The sequence below is a fragment of the Chelonia mydas genome, chromosome 3, assembly GCF_015237465.2.
Source record: "Chelonia mydas isolate rCheMyd1 chromosome 3, rCheMyd1.pri.v2, whole genome shotgun sequence".
NCBI lineage: Eukaryota > Metazoa > Chordata > Testudines > Cheloniidae > Chelonia > Chelonia mydas.
The window spans coordinates 28,127,367-28,146,470 of NC_057851.1; positions in this window are offsets into that span (position 1 = coordinate 28,127,367).

Sequence of the window (19,104 nt, forward strand, 5' to 3'; positions counted from 1 at the left end):
TGCCTCTCTCTCCCCAACAGAAGTTGGTCCACTAAAAGATATTACCTCACCCTCCTTGTTTCTCTAATATCCTGGGTCTGACATGGCTATACCAACTCTGTGTATAACAATGTGTGACCCTAGTCAATTTCAAATTGCTGTTGGTCTGGTCTGCTCTGCAAGAATGCCAGGAGATTATGCTGCTTTTAAGTCGTGCTGGAAGTTACATGGTGGAGGACAGAAATTGATGGCATGGGATCCACGGGCTTCCTGTGGCTCCCAATGTAAAGACATGAACTGAAGAGATGCAGCATCTTCAAACTCTCAAATGGGGAGAAATGCCTAAAGATTTTAAAGGCAATTTCTGCTCCTTAAGATTTTTCATTACTTCTCCCTCCATAGTTCCCTACCCCAAAGGACATTCCCACTGCCTGAATTCCTTTTCCTTCTATCTCCCTCCTTCAATAGACTTGTCCTTGGTCTGATATTCTCTCTTCCCTTCTTTGTCAGCCACCCTTAAGATTCCCTAAACCAGTTTTCAGAAATGAGTTCCTAGAGTTCAGTTCCTAAAGCTCTATTCAGGGACTGATCCGACACCACTGAACACAGTCTGAGGTTTACAATTGACTTCGATGGGTTCAGGATCACGCCAAAAGCAACCTGATTTTCAAAAATTCTGAGCCCCCATCAGCTCCGCCTGAGGCTGCTAAGATATTTTGTGGACTCTGAGCTCTTAAAAATGAGGCCACTTATTTAGACAGATGCCTAAATATGGATTTAAGAGCTGAATATTAATTAGCGGTCTAAATAAGTGGTCTTATTTTCAAAAATGCTGAGCACCCAGCAACTCCTATTGGCGAGCTGGAGTACTGAGTGCTGGAGGTAGAAGCCAGGCACTGAATCTGACTCGCTGCTGAATAGGGAGTGTTTGTGAATTGTATGCTGTGGGGCAGGTAGTGCAAGCTTGGGGCAAGGGTTTCAAACTCTGGTCTCTGGTTTTTGCAAAGTTACAAGTGACAACTTGGCTCTGAGATCTCTGTTTTTTCTTTGGTGAAACTTTATGCAAAGAGTGGGAATGCTCTGAGTAGTGGATCGCATGATTAACCTGGTTTGTCTCTGTTTTGCATCCGCCTAAGAAATGCAGTGAGCAAAAGCTACCGTGTGTGTGTGTGTGTGTGTGTGTGTGTTACTAGTGCTGGAGCCACTCTAATGGGCTTATTATAAAAGGCTATTTTTTTTTTCTATATTCATTCCTAAGTGTTATGTTGCAACCTTTCAGGAAGATAAAACCATAAAATACTCCTCTGTGTGTATGCATGAACATTTTTCTTAGAATCCAGAACCCTAGTATACAAGAATCAAAGAGAGAAAGCAGGCTCTTTCTCTAAGACACAGAGGCTCAAGCTACTTTGCTCTACGCTGGCTCTTTGCGGACTGACTGCTGAAGAATCACCCAGATTGCATGCTTCCCTAAAGAGCCCCCTAGTCTGCAAGCAAAACCAGGAAACCCCTTACACTTAAAGTGCTAGCTTGTAATTTTAGCACAGTTTTCAATACACCACATTAAGTTCATTTATTCCCTGAACTATATGTCTTCTGTTCAGTTTTACTTAAATTTGTTATGCAGTAATAAAGTTCTCTTTACACTTTCTTGTCCAATTTAATATACAAATTCAGCCAAGGTAACAGACTGACCCTGGGTATAGACAAAGGTTAAAGTGCTGATGCCATTAAATATATTGGTAATGCAGCAACTTGGGTAGAGGAGAAATGGCATGATGGTGAGATGGAATAGAGCAGGCAGTGTCCGTTCCTCTTGTGTCATGTCACATTCTACCCTGATATCCCAGTATGCTTGAGAGAGTGAATGATGGAGACCGTAATATTTTCATCCAGTTTCAGGAACACTTAACAGACTTTCTGCATCTATTGGGAAAGTTCTTGTGTTCCTTATCCAATCTCCCCATTTCAAATACTAAATAGAGATGAGGCCATCACTAAATGCAATTGAAAAGTTCAGGCACACTTGTTTTCTAGCTTCAGGATAAAACTGGATCATCCCCTCTTTTGTCCTCTTAGTATGATGCCTGTTCTTCCAAACGTGCTTTGACTTCCGGCACAGGGCAGTTGTAAATCATTCTGGATATTTAGCCAATTCCTTAGGCTTGTTGTGACAAGTATCATCAGTGAAAATGTTTCTCTGGGCCGATGGTGTGATGGAAATGGCTCCGTGACCTTTACAGCTTCAGAAGATGGGGCAAGATATCTATCATAAAGGCTTAAGTAGAATGTGATGAATATTTGTGTCTTAAATCTGGTCCCTAATGACTGCTGTGCTGTCAAAGGGTGAAAGCTCCCTTCCAAATCATCCATCTGACACTGAACTGAGCTTTCAGGTACTGTGGCTCCCAGAAGGAGACATGACTGTTAATCTTTTTAAAGGAAGCAACTGGAGTGAAGCAGGAAAACTCAAAAGCTATTTGACCCAAACAAACCAACTGATATGTTCTTTTTCTGATAGATCCTCCAAGTATTTCACCATACTCGATGTCTCGCATCCTTCTTTTAAAGAGGCGAACACTTGCAGAAGCTGGTCGGAAGCTGGGCACTGGGTTCGGGGAAGAGATGCCAGAGAAAAGCATCTGTGATCCTCAAGGTACCATTTGGTCTCCAGTGAGGTATTCAGTGCTTTCATCTGAGGCCCACTGGTACATAAGTGAAGTTAAAGGCAAAGTACAAGGTTGGCAGGTTCTTCTGTATATCCGAAATGTAGGTTTTTCTCAGTCATAATGTGGCCAATGGGAGTCCTTCCATTGACTTCTTTGGGCTTTGAATTGGGCTCATAGAGACTAAATCCTGGCCATATACACCAAACCCTCAGGATGGGTAGTAGAATGTAGCTGAATATACATCCTATATAAAGTCTGCCATCACAGGAAAGGATGCCTATGGACAGCCAGCTAACAGCACAGTGTTTGCTGCTTCAAAGGGTGCACTGGGGTTGTGCCTCTAACCTATCAGAGCTGGTATTTTGTGCTAGGTATTTTTCTGCGGGATCACCCCTTTGTGTGTGTGGGTTTTTTTTTTTAATACTGTGCCCTTTTGCTGAGGTTCCACTATTTGTAGCATTTGCTGTTTGTAGAAATATTCAAAGGAAAAAAATATTCATGTTGGTTACTGAATTTTCTATCCAGCTCTACAATTTTACCATATATTTTTAGTTTAGTTTTTCCTTTTGGCCTTGAACTATGTAAGTTAAACTGAAGATGTGATAAATTTTCACTCATCATTGTTCTGAATACCTCAGTCCCTTTATCTTTTCCTTTTGGTTTCATGGCCTTATTCATTCACTCTCTCATTCCAGGGTTTCTTCTTTCTGCTTTGGTCACCTTTGTTTAATCTCTTAATTAGTGAACAGCATCCCAGGTGCCTTTGGAACATATGGTCCAACATTCATATTAATGGAACCCATACTAGGTATGATTGTTTCAGTAGAAAACTACTGCCAAGACTCATTCTTATGTAAGCAGAGTCAGGATGAGCTCTACCCTGACATGTGATGGTGAGTTGTGGCGGGTTGTGGAAAAGAACTTCAGGAGCTGATCTCATTTGCATAGGCATACCCACCCCACCTAGATGGTCACTTTGTCTGCTGTGGGATCCCCAGTTTCTCTGTTGTTGGAGCAGGAAGAATAAAGTGTTGTTATCCTAATTATGTGAATCAAAGACAGTGGAACTGTACTTGGCTTTTTGTTATGATGGAGGGAGTCGCCATCAACTAAGTAGCACTCACTAGGCAAGGGTCATGGGTTCCAAAACTCAATGAATGGAGAGAGGTTGGGGGCAGGTATTTGTACCTTGTGGTATGGGCCCCTTCTGAGGGCCTTAAATGCCAACTGCATCATCTCTTCTCTCCACTGTGTAATAGCAGAGCTAATTTTGATTCCACTAGGAGTCTGGTTACAGATTGCAGAGCTGAATTTATTTTGGGCCAATGGTGTACCAGCACTGGGGCTCCCCTACTATGGGCTGAAATCACTGAGTACTATGTTCAGGCCCCCTACTACTTAAGATATATTGGTGAGTGGCTTGTAGGACAGCTACGGAGAGGAGCAGCTGGCGGAGTGGCTCGCAGGACGGCTACTGGGGAGGAGCAGCTGGCGGAGTGGCTCGCTGGACGGCTACTGGGGAGGAGTGGGTGGCGGTGAAGGCTGCAGCAGAAACCCACGGAGATGTGGGGCAGTCGGCTGTCGGAGCACGTAAGGTGGCCCTTTACTCCCCCACCCCCGGTATATATTTGTCCCAGGTCACTAGGTGGGGGCTTGAGCGGTTTTGCATTGTGTTTTTGGAACGGAACCCTTAGATACTGAACCTGGCCCTTGTTACTGCCAACTCTGACGAGCAGAAGGGTTACACTTATATCAGTAACAATAAAGGGATTAAATCTAATAAGCGCAGTGTTTGCCTCTCCATTCCTGACTGTATTTACAAACCACTCTTCCCTTGAAAAGCTTCATATAGGGATGAAGTTGCTGAGAGCTGGAGGTAAGATGTTTTTGGTTGACTGTAGAACATCTGCTGGAAGAGACAGGACTGAGCTCAATCCTGAACACTTTCAGAGCAAGCGGTAAATCTCATCTGTTTGCAGAAGCCATCTTGCAATAATCAAAGGAGGCAAAATGCAAACTGAATCAAACCCCGCAGTAAGTGTAACCCACTGGTGAATGTGTGACCCAGGTCCCCCTCCTCTGCCCAAGTTATGGCAGATAGGGTTCTGTTACAGCCGTGTGAAGGGGATTCACTCACTGCAGATGCTCCCTTGCAGCTGGGTGTGGTTGTAATAGTTTCTCCTCTTTCCTGGTGCTCTGGCTGACAGCCACTCTGGTCTGCCCTCTTCCATGACTCAACCCTCTAGCCAGGTCATGAATTATGTCCACCCCCTTTTAGGCAGACAAAGTCCAACAAAGCAGCCCTGAGGGGCTCCAGGCCACACCTAGGGCCAAGGTGCCAGAGTCTTAATCCTCCTGGTTTCACGGTCTCCTTTGTCCAGATGCCCAGATGTGGGGTTTCCACCTTCAGCACTGGCTGGGGGGTTGGTAGGGGAACCTGGGCTTCCCCTCTCCATCAGGTTCCAAGCCAGGGCCCAGTGGTTGGCAGCAGGTGTTCTGCACCCCAAAGGTGGATTGCTTCCTACCAGCCTCCTTATACAAAAGGGCAAAGTGAAGACATTTAAAGAAAATAAATCATGGTAAATCCCAGAGCTTGCCAGTGTCCAGAGTCCTTCTCCCCTCAGCAAGTCCGTTAGAAACTCAATAGCCAGAGGCCCCAGGCAGCTGCACATTCTATAGTGCTCGCTCTGTGGAGCTAAGAGTGTAGGTCTGTTCACATCCACTGGCTGCCTCCTACTGAGCTGTTCTGTTCCCCTTTTTAAGCTCATCCTCCAGCCCATGCATGCTTTGCAGGTATGGCAGGGGGGTTTGCCTGGGTCCAAAGCGGTTCTTTAACTCTTCTTTTCCAGTGAAAGGCTGATAAACCCAGGGCCGTCCCTAGCTATTCTGAGCCATACGCAGCCCCCTCCTCCCGGCAGGGTGGGTGTGGGGGCCCCAGGCCTCTGACGGGGGGTGGGGCTGGCTTGGGGGTAGGAGGGAACCACCCCCCAGGACTCACCAGTCACTGCACTTCCCGCCGCCGGTGAGTGCTGGCCCGGCCCTGGTGCAGAGTCCTCAGGGGGTGGAGTGGGGGCGGGGCTGGGGCAGAGCATGGGTGGGAAGAGGTTGGGCTGGGGCACAGCAGGGGTGGGGGCCCTGGGGAAGAGGTGGGGCAGGGGCAGGAGCAGTACGCAGCTGCGTAGGGCACCAGGAAATCTGGGGTTTTTCCTGGTGCCCTGAGTAGCTGTGTACTTTGCGTATGGGTAGGGACGGACCGGGGTACGCCCCATTGTAAGCCCCAGCTAGAGAACGGTAACTCAAGGTGCAGTATCTTGTGCTTTTTCCTCTGGAGGTCCCCAGTTCAATCCCTGGTGAGTTGACTAAGATGACAGCCATCACATAAGCAAAACTGATCAAATCTGGGATAGAAAACCACTGTGGATACTTCTAGCCTAGGAGAAATGTAATATAACCTGGATTTGGTGTTTAGGTACTAAGGCCAAGAGTTTCTTAGAAACCATGAAGTTCAGCCACTCTTTAGACATATGAGGATTGTATCAAATGATCTACCAAAAGACTAAAAAAAATAAAAGATTCAGAAACATCTCATGACTTTACAGACCCACTTTCTCTTAGTTGCAAATAATCTAGGATTATTGCTACCAGACACACTAAATTACTCCTGTCATATACTTTCAAAGCTACTGTTGCAATAGCAAAACCTGCCAAGTGTTTTCTTTTTCTTTTTTTTTTTTCCTTCAGGGCTTTGCAAGCTGTGGAAATGATGAAACACCTAAAACAGTGTGAGAGAAAAGACACTATAGGATTATGCTAAGAAAGCTAAGAAAGGAGAGGCATACAATTATATATTACTGTCAGCACATGGAGTGTGATGGGACTATAATTTTATGTATGTTATTTGCACTGGTTGCCAGAGAAACTACACAAATTAAAAGGCAAAATGTTCCTGTCCTTATTGATCTTCTTAACAAACACTCACAAACAGCATCAGAGGTTATAATACTTGTTCTTCATTGAACTCATGTCTAGCAGTGTCATGCAGAATACTATCCATATCAGCTGGTATGTCCACAAAGCACTGTAGACCTCAGACTATAGGAAACATTCATTTATGCTGAGTGGAAAATGGAACACCTTAAGTACAGTAGTTGGATACATTAATTTTTTTTTGTTTCATGTTTTCTTTTAAAAGCCCTATTTATGGAGATAGAAATGAGGAGAGAGGCTGCAAAGTTTGGGAAAGTTAGCCCTTTCCAATTTTAATGTTAGGAAGGTTATGATTAAGTGCCTCCTTGATGACCAGTAATACGCATCTTGCAGTATACAAGTATTGCATCATCAACAACAGTTCTCATAGTTTGATTTAACCAAGGGTCATGGACACTGTGAATTTAGCAAGTCAGAGAACAGTGGGATTTTATTAATTAACCCTTAAGGGGTGTCACATATTCTACAATAACTTTGGACTTGATTCTGATCTCCCACCATGCAAATTAGAATTAATTTCTTTTGAATTAAATGGAGCTGCACTGGTGTAAAAAACAGCTTGAGGAAGAGTAGTAGCTAATATCTTTCACCCACAAGTCTCTCAAAGTGCTTTACATATTCTAAACTTTGTTGTTCTCCCAAATGAAGACAGAGCTCTGCCTGAATTGGAAAGCCTGCAAGTTCTCCCTGTGCTATCTATCAAGGTTCTTCTACGGGTGCCTATCACTGTAGTATCTGAGAACCGCCAAAGGGTTATAACACTGATATCTCACTCTCTTTCCAACAGACTTAGGTTTGGTTTTGGTTGTTATTGAAAAAAGAAGCATGGGAAGGCTGATGTGAGTAACGTTATTGTTGTGAGGAAAACTTGGGTGAAGAGGCAGGTTTGCATTTAGCTGGTTAGTGCTTATTCTTATTTCATTGCATGCAGTGCACTTTTTAAGCTACTAGTGAGCTCCTAGACTCCCTAGTGTTGTCTGACTCATGAAGATTCCGTCTTCCATTCTCCCCTTATTGGCTGACTGTTTTCTTCTCCCAGTGGAGAGTAGCTGTTGTAGGAGGCTGTGGTTGTAGGAATAGAAGGTCTGTCTCTCAGATAATTAGGACCAGTTCTATGCAGGGCATTGAAAATCATGGTATGTCCATATCTTGTCTAAGAACATTTAATGGGAATTTCAAGACAGAAAACAATTGAAGTTTATTCAGGTTAGTCACTTCAAAGCAATTCAAACCCCTCGCGAAAAGTATGTTTCACTAGAAGTGAAAACGAAAATCACAAAGTGCAACCGGGAACAAGAGTGGGATTTTTTGTTTTGTTTTTGTTCCACTCTTTAATGAAGCCACTGAAAAAAGAAAACTTTTCTCAGGTTTATTTTTGTGTGAAGAATGTTCTGGAATAAGATGAGGAAAAGAAGTGATAACTCCTTCCTGCGGCCTCCAGCTAACTTGTAATTAGTTTTTCTTAATATTTCAATTGTTGTTCTTCCTACTGAGGGCTGTTCAAGATATAACTTTGTAAAATAAGGCTCCACTAATTCTTTTATAGTCCCTTTGCAATGCCATATTCATGTCCTCAAGTAATTCTATTGCTTGGAGGTTATTTCTGACAGTGTGAAAGTGTGAAACAAAACTTGTTTCTCTGTGTTTGAAGTCTAAATATTCAGAGTCATGGTTTCAAGTATCAGGGGTAGCCGTATTATTCTGTATCCACAAAAATGACAAGGAGTCCGGTGGCACCATAAAGACTAACAGATTTGAGCAAAAGCTTTTGTTGGTAAAAATCCCACTTCTTCAGATGCATGGAGTGAAAATTATAGATGCAGACATAAATATACTGACACATGAAGAGAAGGGAGTTACCTCACAAGTGGAGAGCCAGTGTTGACAGGGCCAATTCGATCAGGGTGGATGTATCTACTCCCAACAATAGATGAGGAGGTGTCAATTCCAGGAGAGGCAAAGCTGCTTCTGTAATGAGCCAGCTACTCTCAGTCCCTATTCAAGTTCAAATTAATGGTGTTAAATTTGCAAATGAATTTTAGTTCTGCTGTTTCTCTTTGCAGTCTGTTTCTGAAGTTTTTTTGTTCAAGTATAGCTACTTTTAAATCTGTTATAGAATTTCCAGGAAGATTGAAGTGTTCTCCTACTGGCTTTTGTATGTTACCATTCCTGATGTCCGATTTGTGTCCATTTATTCTTTTACGTAGGGACTGTCCTGTTTGGCCAATGTACATGGCAGAGGGGCATTGCTGGCACATGATGGCATATATAACATTAGTAGACGTGCAGGTGAATGAGCCTCTGATGGTGTGGCTGATGTGGTTGGGTCCTCTGATGGTGTCGCTAGAGTAGATATGGGGACAGAGTAGGCAACAAAGTTTGCTACAGGGATTGGTTCCTGGATTAGTGTTTCTGTGGTGTTGTGTGTAGTTGCTGGTGAGTATTTGTTTCAGGTTGTGGGGCTGTCTGTAAGCGAGGACTGGCCAGTTCCCCAAGGTCTGGTAGAGTGAGGGATCGTTTTCCAGGAGAGGTCGTAGATCATTGATAATGTGCTGGAGAGGTTTTAGCTGGGGGCTGTATGTGATGGCCAGTGGTGTTCTGTTATTTAACTTGTGGGGCCTGTCCTGTAGTAGGTGATTTCTGGGTACCCGTCTCGCACTGTCAATCTGTTTCCTCACTTCCCCAGGTGGGTATTGTAGTTTTAAGAATGCTTGATAAAGATCTTGTTGGTGTTTGTCTCTGTCCGAGGGATTGGAGCAGATTCGGTTCTATCTTAGGGCTTGGCTGTAGACAATGGATTGTGTGATGTGTCCTGGATGGAAGCTGGAGGCATGCAGGTAAGTATAATGGTCAGTAGGTTTCTGGTATAGGGTGGTGTTTATTTGACGATCATGGTTGTACACGTAGTTCAGGCTCATAGGATATTTCCATCTTCCTGATGAAGTTTTGATGAAACCTAAAACTTAAATTTCTCTTCAACAGGTGGGTTCCCTTATTTTGGAAGAGTAGATAAGTATACAGAATGTTATCTTCTGCCTTTTGCGGAACAAAGGAACAGAGTTGATTCCGCACCACCCCCCCATAAAATAATCTCCTTGCCATAAATCACTCAGAATAAGCCCTCCAAAATGATCTTAAAAATGAAACATGCTTCAGATTCAACTTTGTATAAAGTTGATGAGGGTTTTTTTAATACCTATTCCAGTCAGAGGCCAACTAACACGATTATGGACAGTTCCAGGGATTAGCAGAATGGCTACTGCATTAAGGAAGCTTTTCATTTCAACCTAGTTCTGATTGACTTGGTTTAGAACAGTTGTCCTACATACAACTTGTTTCCCTCAATTCCATAGTATTGAAGGCATATAGTATTGGCCAGATGGAATTTATGCAGCAACAAGACAGCAAATATAGTGTAACCAGTAGCAGCATCTACTATGACAACATGAAATGAGTACTAGAGAAGAAATTGAACCAGAACCATAGATCTGAACCTCCCCAAACTTTGGGGAAATCAAAATGCAAACTTTGCCCCATGAGCCTGATATTTTCCGAATACAAAGCAAGGGTTTATTGCTGTAAAGTCACGTGTCTGAAATTCACTCTTTTTATATAGATCCTGTCCTCATTGAAATCATTGAAATCAATGGCAAATCTCACCATGATTTCAGTAGTGTGAGATCAGGGGTCTAACTAGCACCTCTTTAAATCTATGAGATGCTACGGGCTGGATCAAATTGTGATGTGAGTTACACTGACCTAAATCTAGTCGTGAAGTCCATGAGTACTCTGGGAATATACCGGTGTCACTGGGGGTAGAATCTGCCCCAATAGTTACTTTGTAAGGAGAGGGGGAGAGGGGACTCAAACATCCGTGTGGTAACATTTTTCATGTTAAAAGTAATGTTGATAAACACAGGCAAAATGATGAAACAAAGGTGGAGATCCCCACCCCAGCTACAGCCTCTTTATCTGGATAAAAGAGTTGGAGCGGCATAAAGGGCCTCTTAAAGCCCTGATTCTGGCTGGGGAGGTTTCCGCAGCACAGGCAAATAATCTTGCCTTTCAAGGGCCACTTTACAAGTCCTGGAGAAGGAGGCATGCAGGGAGCAGGAGGGTGTGTCAAACGTATCGACACAGCACATAGTGCTGCAGAGATTTTAGGCAGCACTTTGGAGCACTGGGCAATCCAGGGAGGCTGCTGTAATTTGGCCGTGCTCCTGGGCTGTCTGAAATACGTTGGGGGCCTTTGAAACCCTAAGAGCTGCTTGGATACAGGAGGGTGCAAAGGGGTGGCTTCAAGCCCCATCAGGCTCAGTCCCCACTAACACTGGTGTTTCGAGTTCTGTGCTGCATTAAAGGTGCAGCCCAGAATCTCACCCAGAGTGTGCTAGGAATGCAGGATTGGGCCCTCTCTCTGTTAATTTATTTTTTTTTGTAATGCACTGTGACTTGCAAAAGACCAGACTGATGTCAATGGCCAGTGCAATTGTACACTGAACTATTGGCAGAAGCAGCAACTGCAGTTATTAAGGTAATACTTTTATTTAGGTATAAAATATATTGTTAATTCACTTTCATTTTTAATATTTGCTATATCCAAAGTTATCTTCTAACCAGCAGTGTCATGCCTCACCAGTACTCCTGTGTATCTTCCCACTAATTAGAGATACCTTAAATATCTCATTGTCACAAAGTCAAATTGACCAAATTGTATAATTTTATTTCTTTAATTTATGATTTTATAGTAGTGTTTATTAGTAACTTTAAAAGTGTTATGGATTTATAACTAAACCTGGAATTATTTATTTAAAGCTTTATTAAAATAAAAATATTTTATACCACTTTTGTTTTTCTTTCCTGATTTGATGCTTGTTAGCTAATGCTAACACTGATTTGTGTTCAGACAAATACTAAACTTTATTCATCCCATTCTACATATATTAAACCTTTGCTTATCTATTGAGACCGTTAAAAATGCAGGAAATTTTTCATGAACACTTTTAAAACATTTTTTTAAAATTTCAGGGTTTTTTTACCAGCTGTAAACATAATTAAGGTTGCAAAGTCAAGTACTCAGAAGTTAGGAATTGCCTAACAGTAAGCATTTGCAGGATTGGTCCCTTACTTTGCTTACACTATGTAATCTACTTTAGTACAGAACTGTCAAACCAGGAGGTGCAATGTTGTATCTCTTTGGAGAACAGCCCTCCTCTTTACTGACAGACTTCCACATTGAAAGTGAGACTTCCCTAGAAGAGAATATTTTGCTAGATTTACTCAGTGTAATATTTTTCTGATTTATGTGCTCGCATAAAGAACCATACATATAAATGTCTTTGATCCACATTGTTTAAAGGCTTTAAGGCTCTATTATTCAGGACATACATAACAGTGGACTGGATCCTGCTGCCTTTTCTTTGCATAGGCCAGATAAATGAGCGTCCTGCAATTTTGTAGCCTGAGAATTGATTCAAACCAGAACTCTTGTACTTAGGAAGAGATGGTCTGTATCCAACAGGTTTTGTGAACTTTCTTGACTAAAAGATCATACCCAGGTACCACAGAAGTCAATAGCAGGCTCTCATTTGTTTCATCGGTACTAAAGATCAAGCCTGTAAGGCTCTAAGCAGATAATCGTATAACAGCAAAACATGCTTCATTTGCAATTGTTGCTTTCGGATACAATCAGTGTTGAGCTTGGTGTTCTGTTCTTAACATACACCCTCCTACCATTCCTGCAAATTCCCTGCATGAGGAGCTCACATTAAAAACAAATAGAATTTATCTGGGTAGAAGGATCAAGCTCTTAGTCATTATAGGAGTTTATTGAGACTTTACCTATTCTAGATCATGTCCATCAGTGCTGTGACAGGATGGTATTTGTACAGTCTGGTCAGCACATGGGAGCTGAGAGCATGCTTGTGAGCAGAATCTCTAGAGAATTTAGCTGTCAAACCAGATCTCTAATAAAGCATATCTCTATTAGAGCATGTGATTTTTTTGGGGGGTGAGTCTTATAACTTGGCCAGTTTTCATAGGGATGGCAAAAGGCACATACCTGACACCCAGACAATTCCCCTGCCAAATTTTAAGTCCTTGTTTCGAAGCATAGAGCTTCTCAACAAAAGGGTTGTAAGAATTTTTTTTAACATGGTCGAAAAAAGCATTTTTCCCTAATCTCAATCTTGGAAACAGGAGAATTGTTTTAGTTGAAATTCACACCCCTGTGCCAAAAAACAAAACAAACAACCGAAAACAGCCTGATGTAGACACCTGACATGGAAAGTTTCAGTCCAAATGGCTAAAGTCTGACAAAATGTTAAGCAATGTTAAGCAATTGGAAAAAAGGGTCTTATTCTGAGAAGTATCAAGCAATCATAACTATAGGCAGTACTATCTGCTCCACCTAAAACGTTCTGGGAGTAAACAGTTGGGGCAGATTTTCATGCCTTATCATTTGTGCACATAAATACCCAATTTTCACTTATTTGCATGAACAAGTAGGGTCTGTATGTAAATTCTAACATTAGCACACCTAGTTGATAGTGTGAAAAAATTGTGACCATTTTTATGTGCATGAGTGGCACCAACTCCTGGTGTGTGTAGCTTGTGTTTTTGTGCATGCAACTCACTCATATGTGCTTTTGAAAAAAATTAACCAATTTTTTAATATTTGTCTCCCAGAGACCTGTGAGGTTGTCTTTGCAGCTATTTATATATTTGTGCTGTGATGTGAAGAAAATGACAGTTAAAGGGGAAGATGAGAGGGTTGGTGACTATGGCACCAAATGTATAGGGAGAAGATGCCTTGTTTCTTGCAGCAGTCATTTCTGTATTCCTTTTTATACATTTATAAAAAAGATGGCATAGAACCAATTAGTTTTCTGCTCACAAATAATGAGTCTTTTGGAGGAAATTGTCTTTCTTGGGAAAATATTCACATAGCTGGGAGTTCTGCCGCTCTTCAGTTTGCATTCAAGGGTTCACCAGCAGAGGGCAACCTGAAGCTTTGTATCGATGTTCACTGAAGTACAAACTACTGAATACTGTCTTCTTTTATTCCCAGTTCATATGCCTTGAAACTATGTGCTGTTATGAGGGCGTGTTAGTGATATTTTTTTAATGTACTCAGTTTTAAAAAGTTAGATAATTTGTATGATGCCATAAATATGCACACTGTCTTTCAAAATGCTGAACAAGACACAATACCTGCTCCAAAGAGCTGATGCCAGAAAACAGATTAAAAATGAATCAAAGGGCATAGGTCAGCTGCTTTATCTAAGGAAGTCACCCTTCCTTAGAGGGTTTGCAGTTTAAAGCTCTGATCCTCCAATGAGCTCTGTGTGAATGGACCCCCCTGCTGAAGTCCCCACAGACAGACACAAGGATCTACCTGCACAGAGCTCATTGTGGGGTTGTGGCCAATGGATCAGGACTCTCCAGTCCACATGAGGAATTCACAGTGGGAGATCTACATCCCAGGGGGCTACAGGATTGATTACAAGTATGACTCAAAGAGGAGAGAGACAGGGAAATAGAGAAGGTAGTCACTCTTTTAGAAGTAAATACCCTAAGAAAAATCACATTCCTAGTTAAGTTGTCACTTTGGCCGCTAGCTGTGTTTGTTTCGTATTGGAAGCTGAAAGGCTAGAACCAGTCATAAAACACTGAAACTCTGAATTTCTTCTTGAACTGAACTGAAATGTCTGGGTAAAAATATCTAAGTATCTGTGGCAGGGGAATAGAGAAGATTACTTACCAGGTCCTTTCTAACTCTCACTTCTGTAACTACGCTTATGTTTCCTTAAGTTTGAGGGGAGTTTCTGATTTGTTTGCTGAAAGCACATGGCCAGACCAGAGAGCTCAGGCCCCAAACTACCCACTGTGTTGAATACATGTGAGGGCACTTCTCTGACCAGGTCTCCACCTTCCCCTCTTCTCATGTTCAAGGGGAGAGAGAGAGAGAGGAATGGACTGGCAGTGTTAGGAAAACTCCAGTAATACAGGCAGAATTGGTGAAGGGAGAAGCAGTGGTGTGGATCACAAACGGGGTAAGGACAGTGGTTACTGAGCAACATTAGGGGAGACAGGAGAGATGGGCAGGATCCCAGTGGGAGGAAAGGGCACTTGCCAAGATCACAGGAGACGGAAGGATGTGGACAGATTAGGAAGAGAGGGTGAGAGATGGGAGCAGAAAATATTACTTGGAAACTTTGTGGGTAGTTCTGTGTGACTAGCAGCTATGGTGTGAGATGAAAATTTAGGAGAGAGAGAACAAGAAAAGGGAGTAGGAGTGTGGAGAATGGGGAGTTGGATCAAGGAAGGATGCCCTTGTTATGAAGGCAGAACAGGAGAAAAGGAAAGAGGAGAAATATAGACAATGAGCACAAAACAGAGAAGAGATGAAAGGAAAAGAGAGGTGGTTAAAATCCATCCTGCTGGAAACCACATGCCTGTAGCCATGGACAAGAGGATGGGCTTGTGGTTGTGTCCTAGTTCAGCCCTTAGGAGGTCTGGGTTCAGTTCCTGGCTCTGCCGGTGACTTCCTGAGTGAGTCACTCTCTCTACCTCAGTTAGCCATCTGTAAATGGGGGTAGCAATACTTCTCCTTTCTTATTATTTAGACTGTAAGCTCTTCTGCCTCTTGTGTGTACAGTGCCTCGCATAATGGGTCCCTGATCTTGGTTGGGACATCTAAGGGTATGTCTACTGTGACGGGGCAAGGCCAGATGGCTATCGAAAAGTAGTGGGAGATAGATATATTAGCTGCAGGCTAAACAAATCCCTGGTACTAGGTTAAGTAAAATGGAAGCTGCTCCAGGTCTTAAGACACCTGGGGCCAATTAAGAACTTTCCAGAAGGCAGGAAGAATGCTAGGTTGATTGGGACACCTGAGGCCAATCAGGGGCTGGCTGAAACTAGTTAAAAGCCTCCCAGTCAGTCAGGTGGGTGTGCATGTCAGGAGCTGTGGGAGGAAGTTGTGCTGTTGGATGTGGTGAGTAGTACACACCACATCAGGCACAAGGAAGGAGGCCCTGAGATAAGGGTGAAGTGGAGCTTGAGGAAGTGAGGGCTGCTGTGGGGGAAGTAGCCCAGGGAATTGTACATGTCATGTTTCTAAAAGTCAGCTACCATAGCTGATACTATTAGGGTCCCTGGGCTAGAGCCCGAAGTAGAGGGTGGGCCCGGGCTCCCCCCCCCCACCTTTGCCCCCTGATTAATCACTGAGACTGGGAGACAACAGAGACTGTGCAGGGAAGGATAACTTCTCCTCACCTCCCTTGCTGGCTTCTGATGAAAATGGCTCAGTAGACTGTGACCCTTGTCTCTAGAGAAAGAAGGGTTACGTGGAGGGTCACAGTGAGCCTCTGAGGCTAGTGAAATCCGCCAGGAAACGCGGGACCCATGGACGCAAGGACAGAGCTTTGTCACACTATGCACCAATTAAACTCTTGCAGCTGGCCTGGGTCAGTAGACTTGGGCTCCAGCCTGAGCCTAAATGTTTACATAGCAATTTTGCAGCCCCACAAGCCCAAGCCAGCCGACCCAGGCCAACTGCGAGTGTTTAATTGCTGCGTAGACACGCCGTAAGTGTTACTGTAATACAAATAAATAATAAAAAGGCGCTGCCCCAAAAAGAGCCAATTCAGACTTTGGGGTTGGCCAGATCGCAGAATCTGTATTAGGAAAACTGAGAAAAAAGGAAGGCCTGGGTAGGGACCGTCGAATCGTGGAAGTCAACGAATGGCTACGCAGGTGGTGTCGGAGAGAAGGCTTTGGATTCTTTGACCATGGGATGGTGTTCCATGAAGGAGGAGTGCTGGGCAGAGACGGGCTCCATCTTACGAAGAGAGGGAAGAGCATCTTTGCCAGCAGGCTGGCTAACCTAGTGAGGAGGGCTTTAAACTAGGTTCACCGGGGGAAGGAGACCAAAGCCCTGAGGTAAGTGGGAAAGCGGGATACCGGGAGGAAGCACAGGCAGGAATGTCTGTGAGGGGAGGGCTCCTGCCTCATACTGGGAATGAGGGGCGATCAACAGGTTATCTCAAGTGCTTATATACAAATGCACAAAGCCTTGGAAACAAGCAGGGAGAACTGGAGGTCCTGGTGATGTCAAGGAACTATGACGTGATTGGAATAACAGAGACTTGGTGGGATAACTCACATGACTGGAGTACAGTCATGGATGGTTATAAACTGTTCAGAAAGGACAGGCAGGGCAGAAAAGGTGGGGGAGTAGCACTGTATGTAAGGGAGCAGTATGACTGCTCAGAGCTCCGGTACGAAACTGTGGAAAAACCTGAGTGTCTCTGGATTAAGTTTAGAAGTATGTGCAACAAGAGTGATGTAGTGGTGGGAGTCTGCTATAGACCACCGGACCAGGGGGATGAGGTGGATGAGGCTTTCTTCCGGCAACTCACGGAAGCTACTAGATCGCATGCCCTGATTCTCATGGGTGACTTTAATTTTCCTGATATCCGCTGGGAGAGCAATACAGCGGTGCATAGACAATCCAGGAAGTTTTTGGAAAGCGTAGGGGACAATTTCCTGGCGCAAGTGCTAGGGGAGCCAACTAGGGGGGGCGCTTTTCTTGACCTACTGCTCACAAACCGGGTAGAATTAGTGGGGGAAGCAAAAGTGGATGGGAATCTGGGAGGCAGTGACCATGAGTTGGTTGAGTTCAGGATCCTGACGCAGCGAAGAAAGGTAAGCAGCAGGATACGGACCCTGGACTTCAGGAAAGCAGACTTCGACTCCCTCAGGGAACAGATGGCCAGGATCCCCTGGGGGACTAACATGAAGGGGAAGGGAGTCCAGGAGAGCTGGCTGTATTTCAAGGAATCCCTGTTGAGGTTACAGGGACAAACCATCCCGATGAGTCGAAAGAATAGTAAATATGGCAGGCGACCAGCTTGGCTTAATGGTGAAATCCTAGCGGATCTTAAACATAAAAAAGAAGCTTACAAGAAGTGGAAGGTTGGACATATGACCAGGGAAGAGTATAAAAATATTGCTCGGGCATGTATGAAAGATATCAGGAGGGCCAAATCGCACCTGGAGCTGCAGCTAGCAAGAGATGTCAAGAGTAACAAGAAGGGTTTCTTCAGGTATGTTGGCAACAAGAAGAAAGCCAAGGAAAGTGTGGGCCCCTTACTGAATGAGGGAGGCAACCTAGTGACAGAGGATGTGGAAAAAGCTAATGTACTCAATGCTTTTTTTGCCTCTGTTTTCACTAACAAGGTCAGCTCCCAGACTGCTGCGCTGGGCATCACAAAATGGGGAAGAGATGGCCAGCCCTCTGTGGAGATAGAGGTGGTTAGGGACTATTTAGAAAAGCTGGACGTGCACAAGTCCATGGGGCCGGACGAGTTGCATCCGAGAGTGCTGAAGGAATTGGCGGCTGTGATTGCAGAGCCCTTGGCCATTATCTTTGAAAACTCGTGGCGAACGGGGGAAGTCCCGGATGACTGGAAAAAGGCTAATGTAGTGCCAATCTTTAAAAAAGGGAAGAAGGAGGATCCTGGGAACTACAGGCCAGTCAGCCTCACCTCAGTCCCTGGAAAAATCATGGAGCAGGTCCTCAAAGAATCAATCCTGAAGCACTTACATGAGAGGAAAGTGATCAGGAACAGTCAGCATGGATTCACCAAGGGAAGGTCATGCCTGACTAATCTAATCGCCTTTTATGATGAGATTACTGGTTCTGTGGATGAAGGGAAAGCAGTGGATGTATTGTTTCTTGACTTTAGCAAAGCTTTTGACACGGTCTCCCACAGTATTCTTGTCAGCAAGTTAAGGAAGTATGGGCTGGATGAATGCACTATAAGGTGGGTAGAAAGCTGGCTAGATTGTCGGGCTCAACGGGTAGTGATCAATGGCTCCATGTCTAGTTGGCAGCCGGTGTCAAGTGGAGTGCCCCAGGGGTCGGTCCTGGGGCCGGTTTTGTTCAATATCTTCATAAATGATCTGGAGGATGGTGTGGATTGCACTCTCAGCAAATTTGCGGATGATACTAAACTGGGAGGAGTGGTAGATACGCTGGAGGGGAGGGATAGGATACAGAAGGACCTAGACAAATTGGAGGATTGGGCCAAAAGAAATCTGATGAGGTTCAATAAGGATAAGTGCAGGGTCCTGCACTTAGGATGGAAGAATCCAATGCACCGCTACAGACTAGGGACCGAATGGCTAGGCAGCAGTTCTGCGGAAAAGGACCTAGGGGTGACAGTGGACGAGAAGCTGGATATGAGTCAGCAGTGTGCCCTTGTTGCCAAGAAGGCCAATGGCATTTTGGGATGTATAAGTAGGGGCATAGCGAGCAGATCGAGGGACGTGATCGTTCCCCTCTATTCGACACTGGTGAGGCCTCATCTGGAGTACTGTGTCCAGTTTTGGGCCCCACACTACAAGAAGGATGTGGATAAATTGGAGAGAGTCCAGCGAAGGGCAACAAAAATGATTAGGG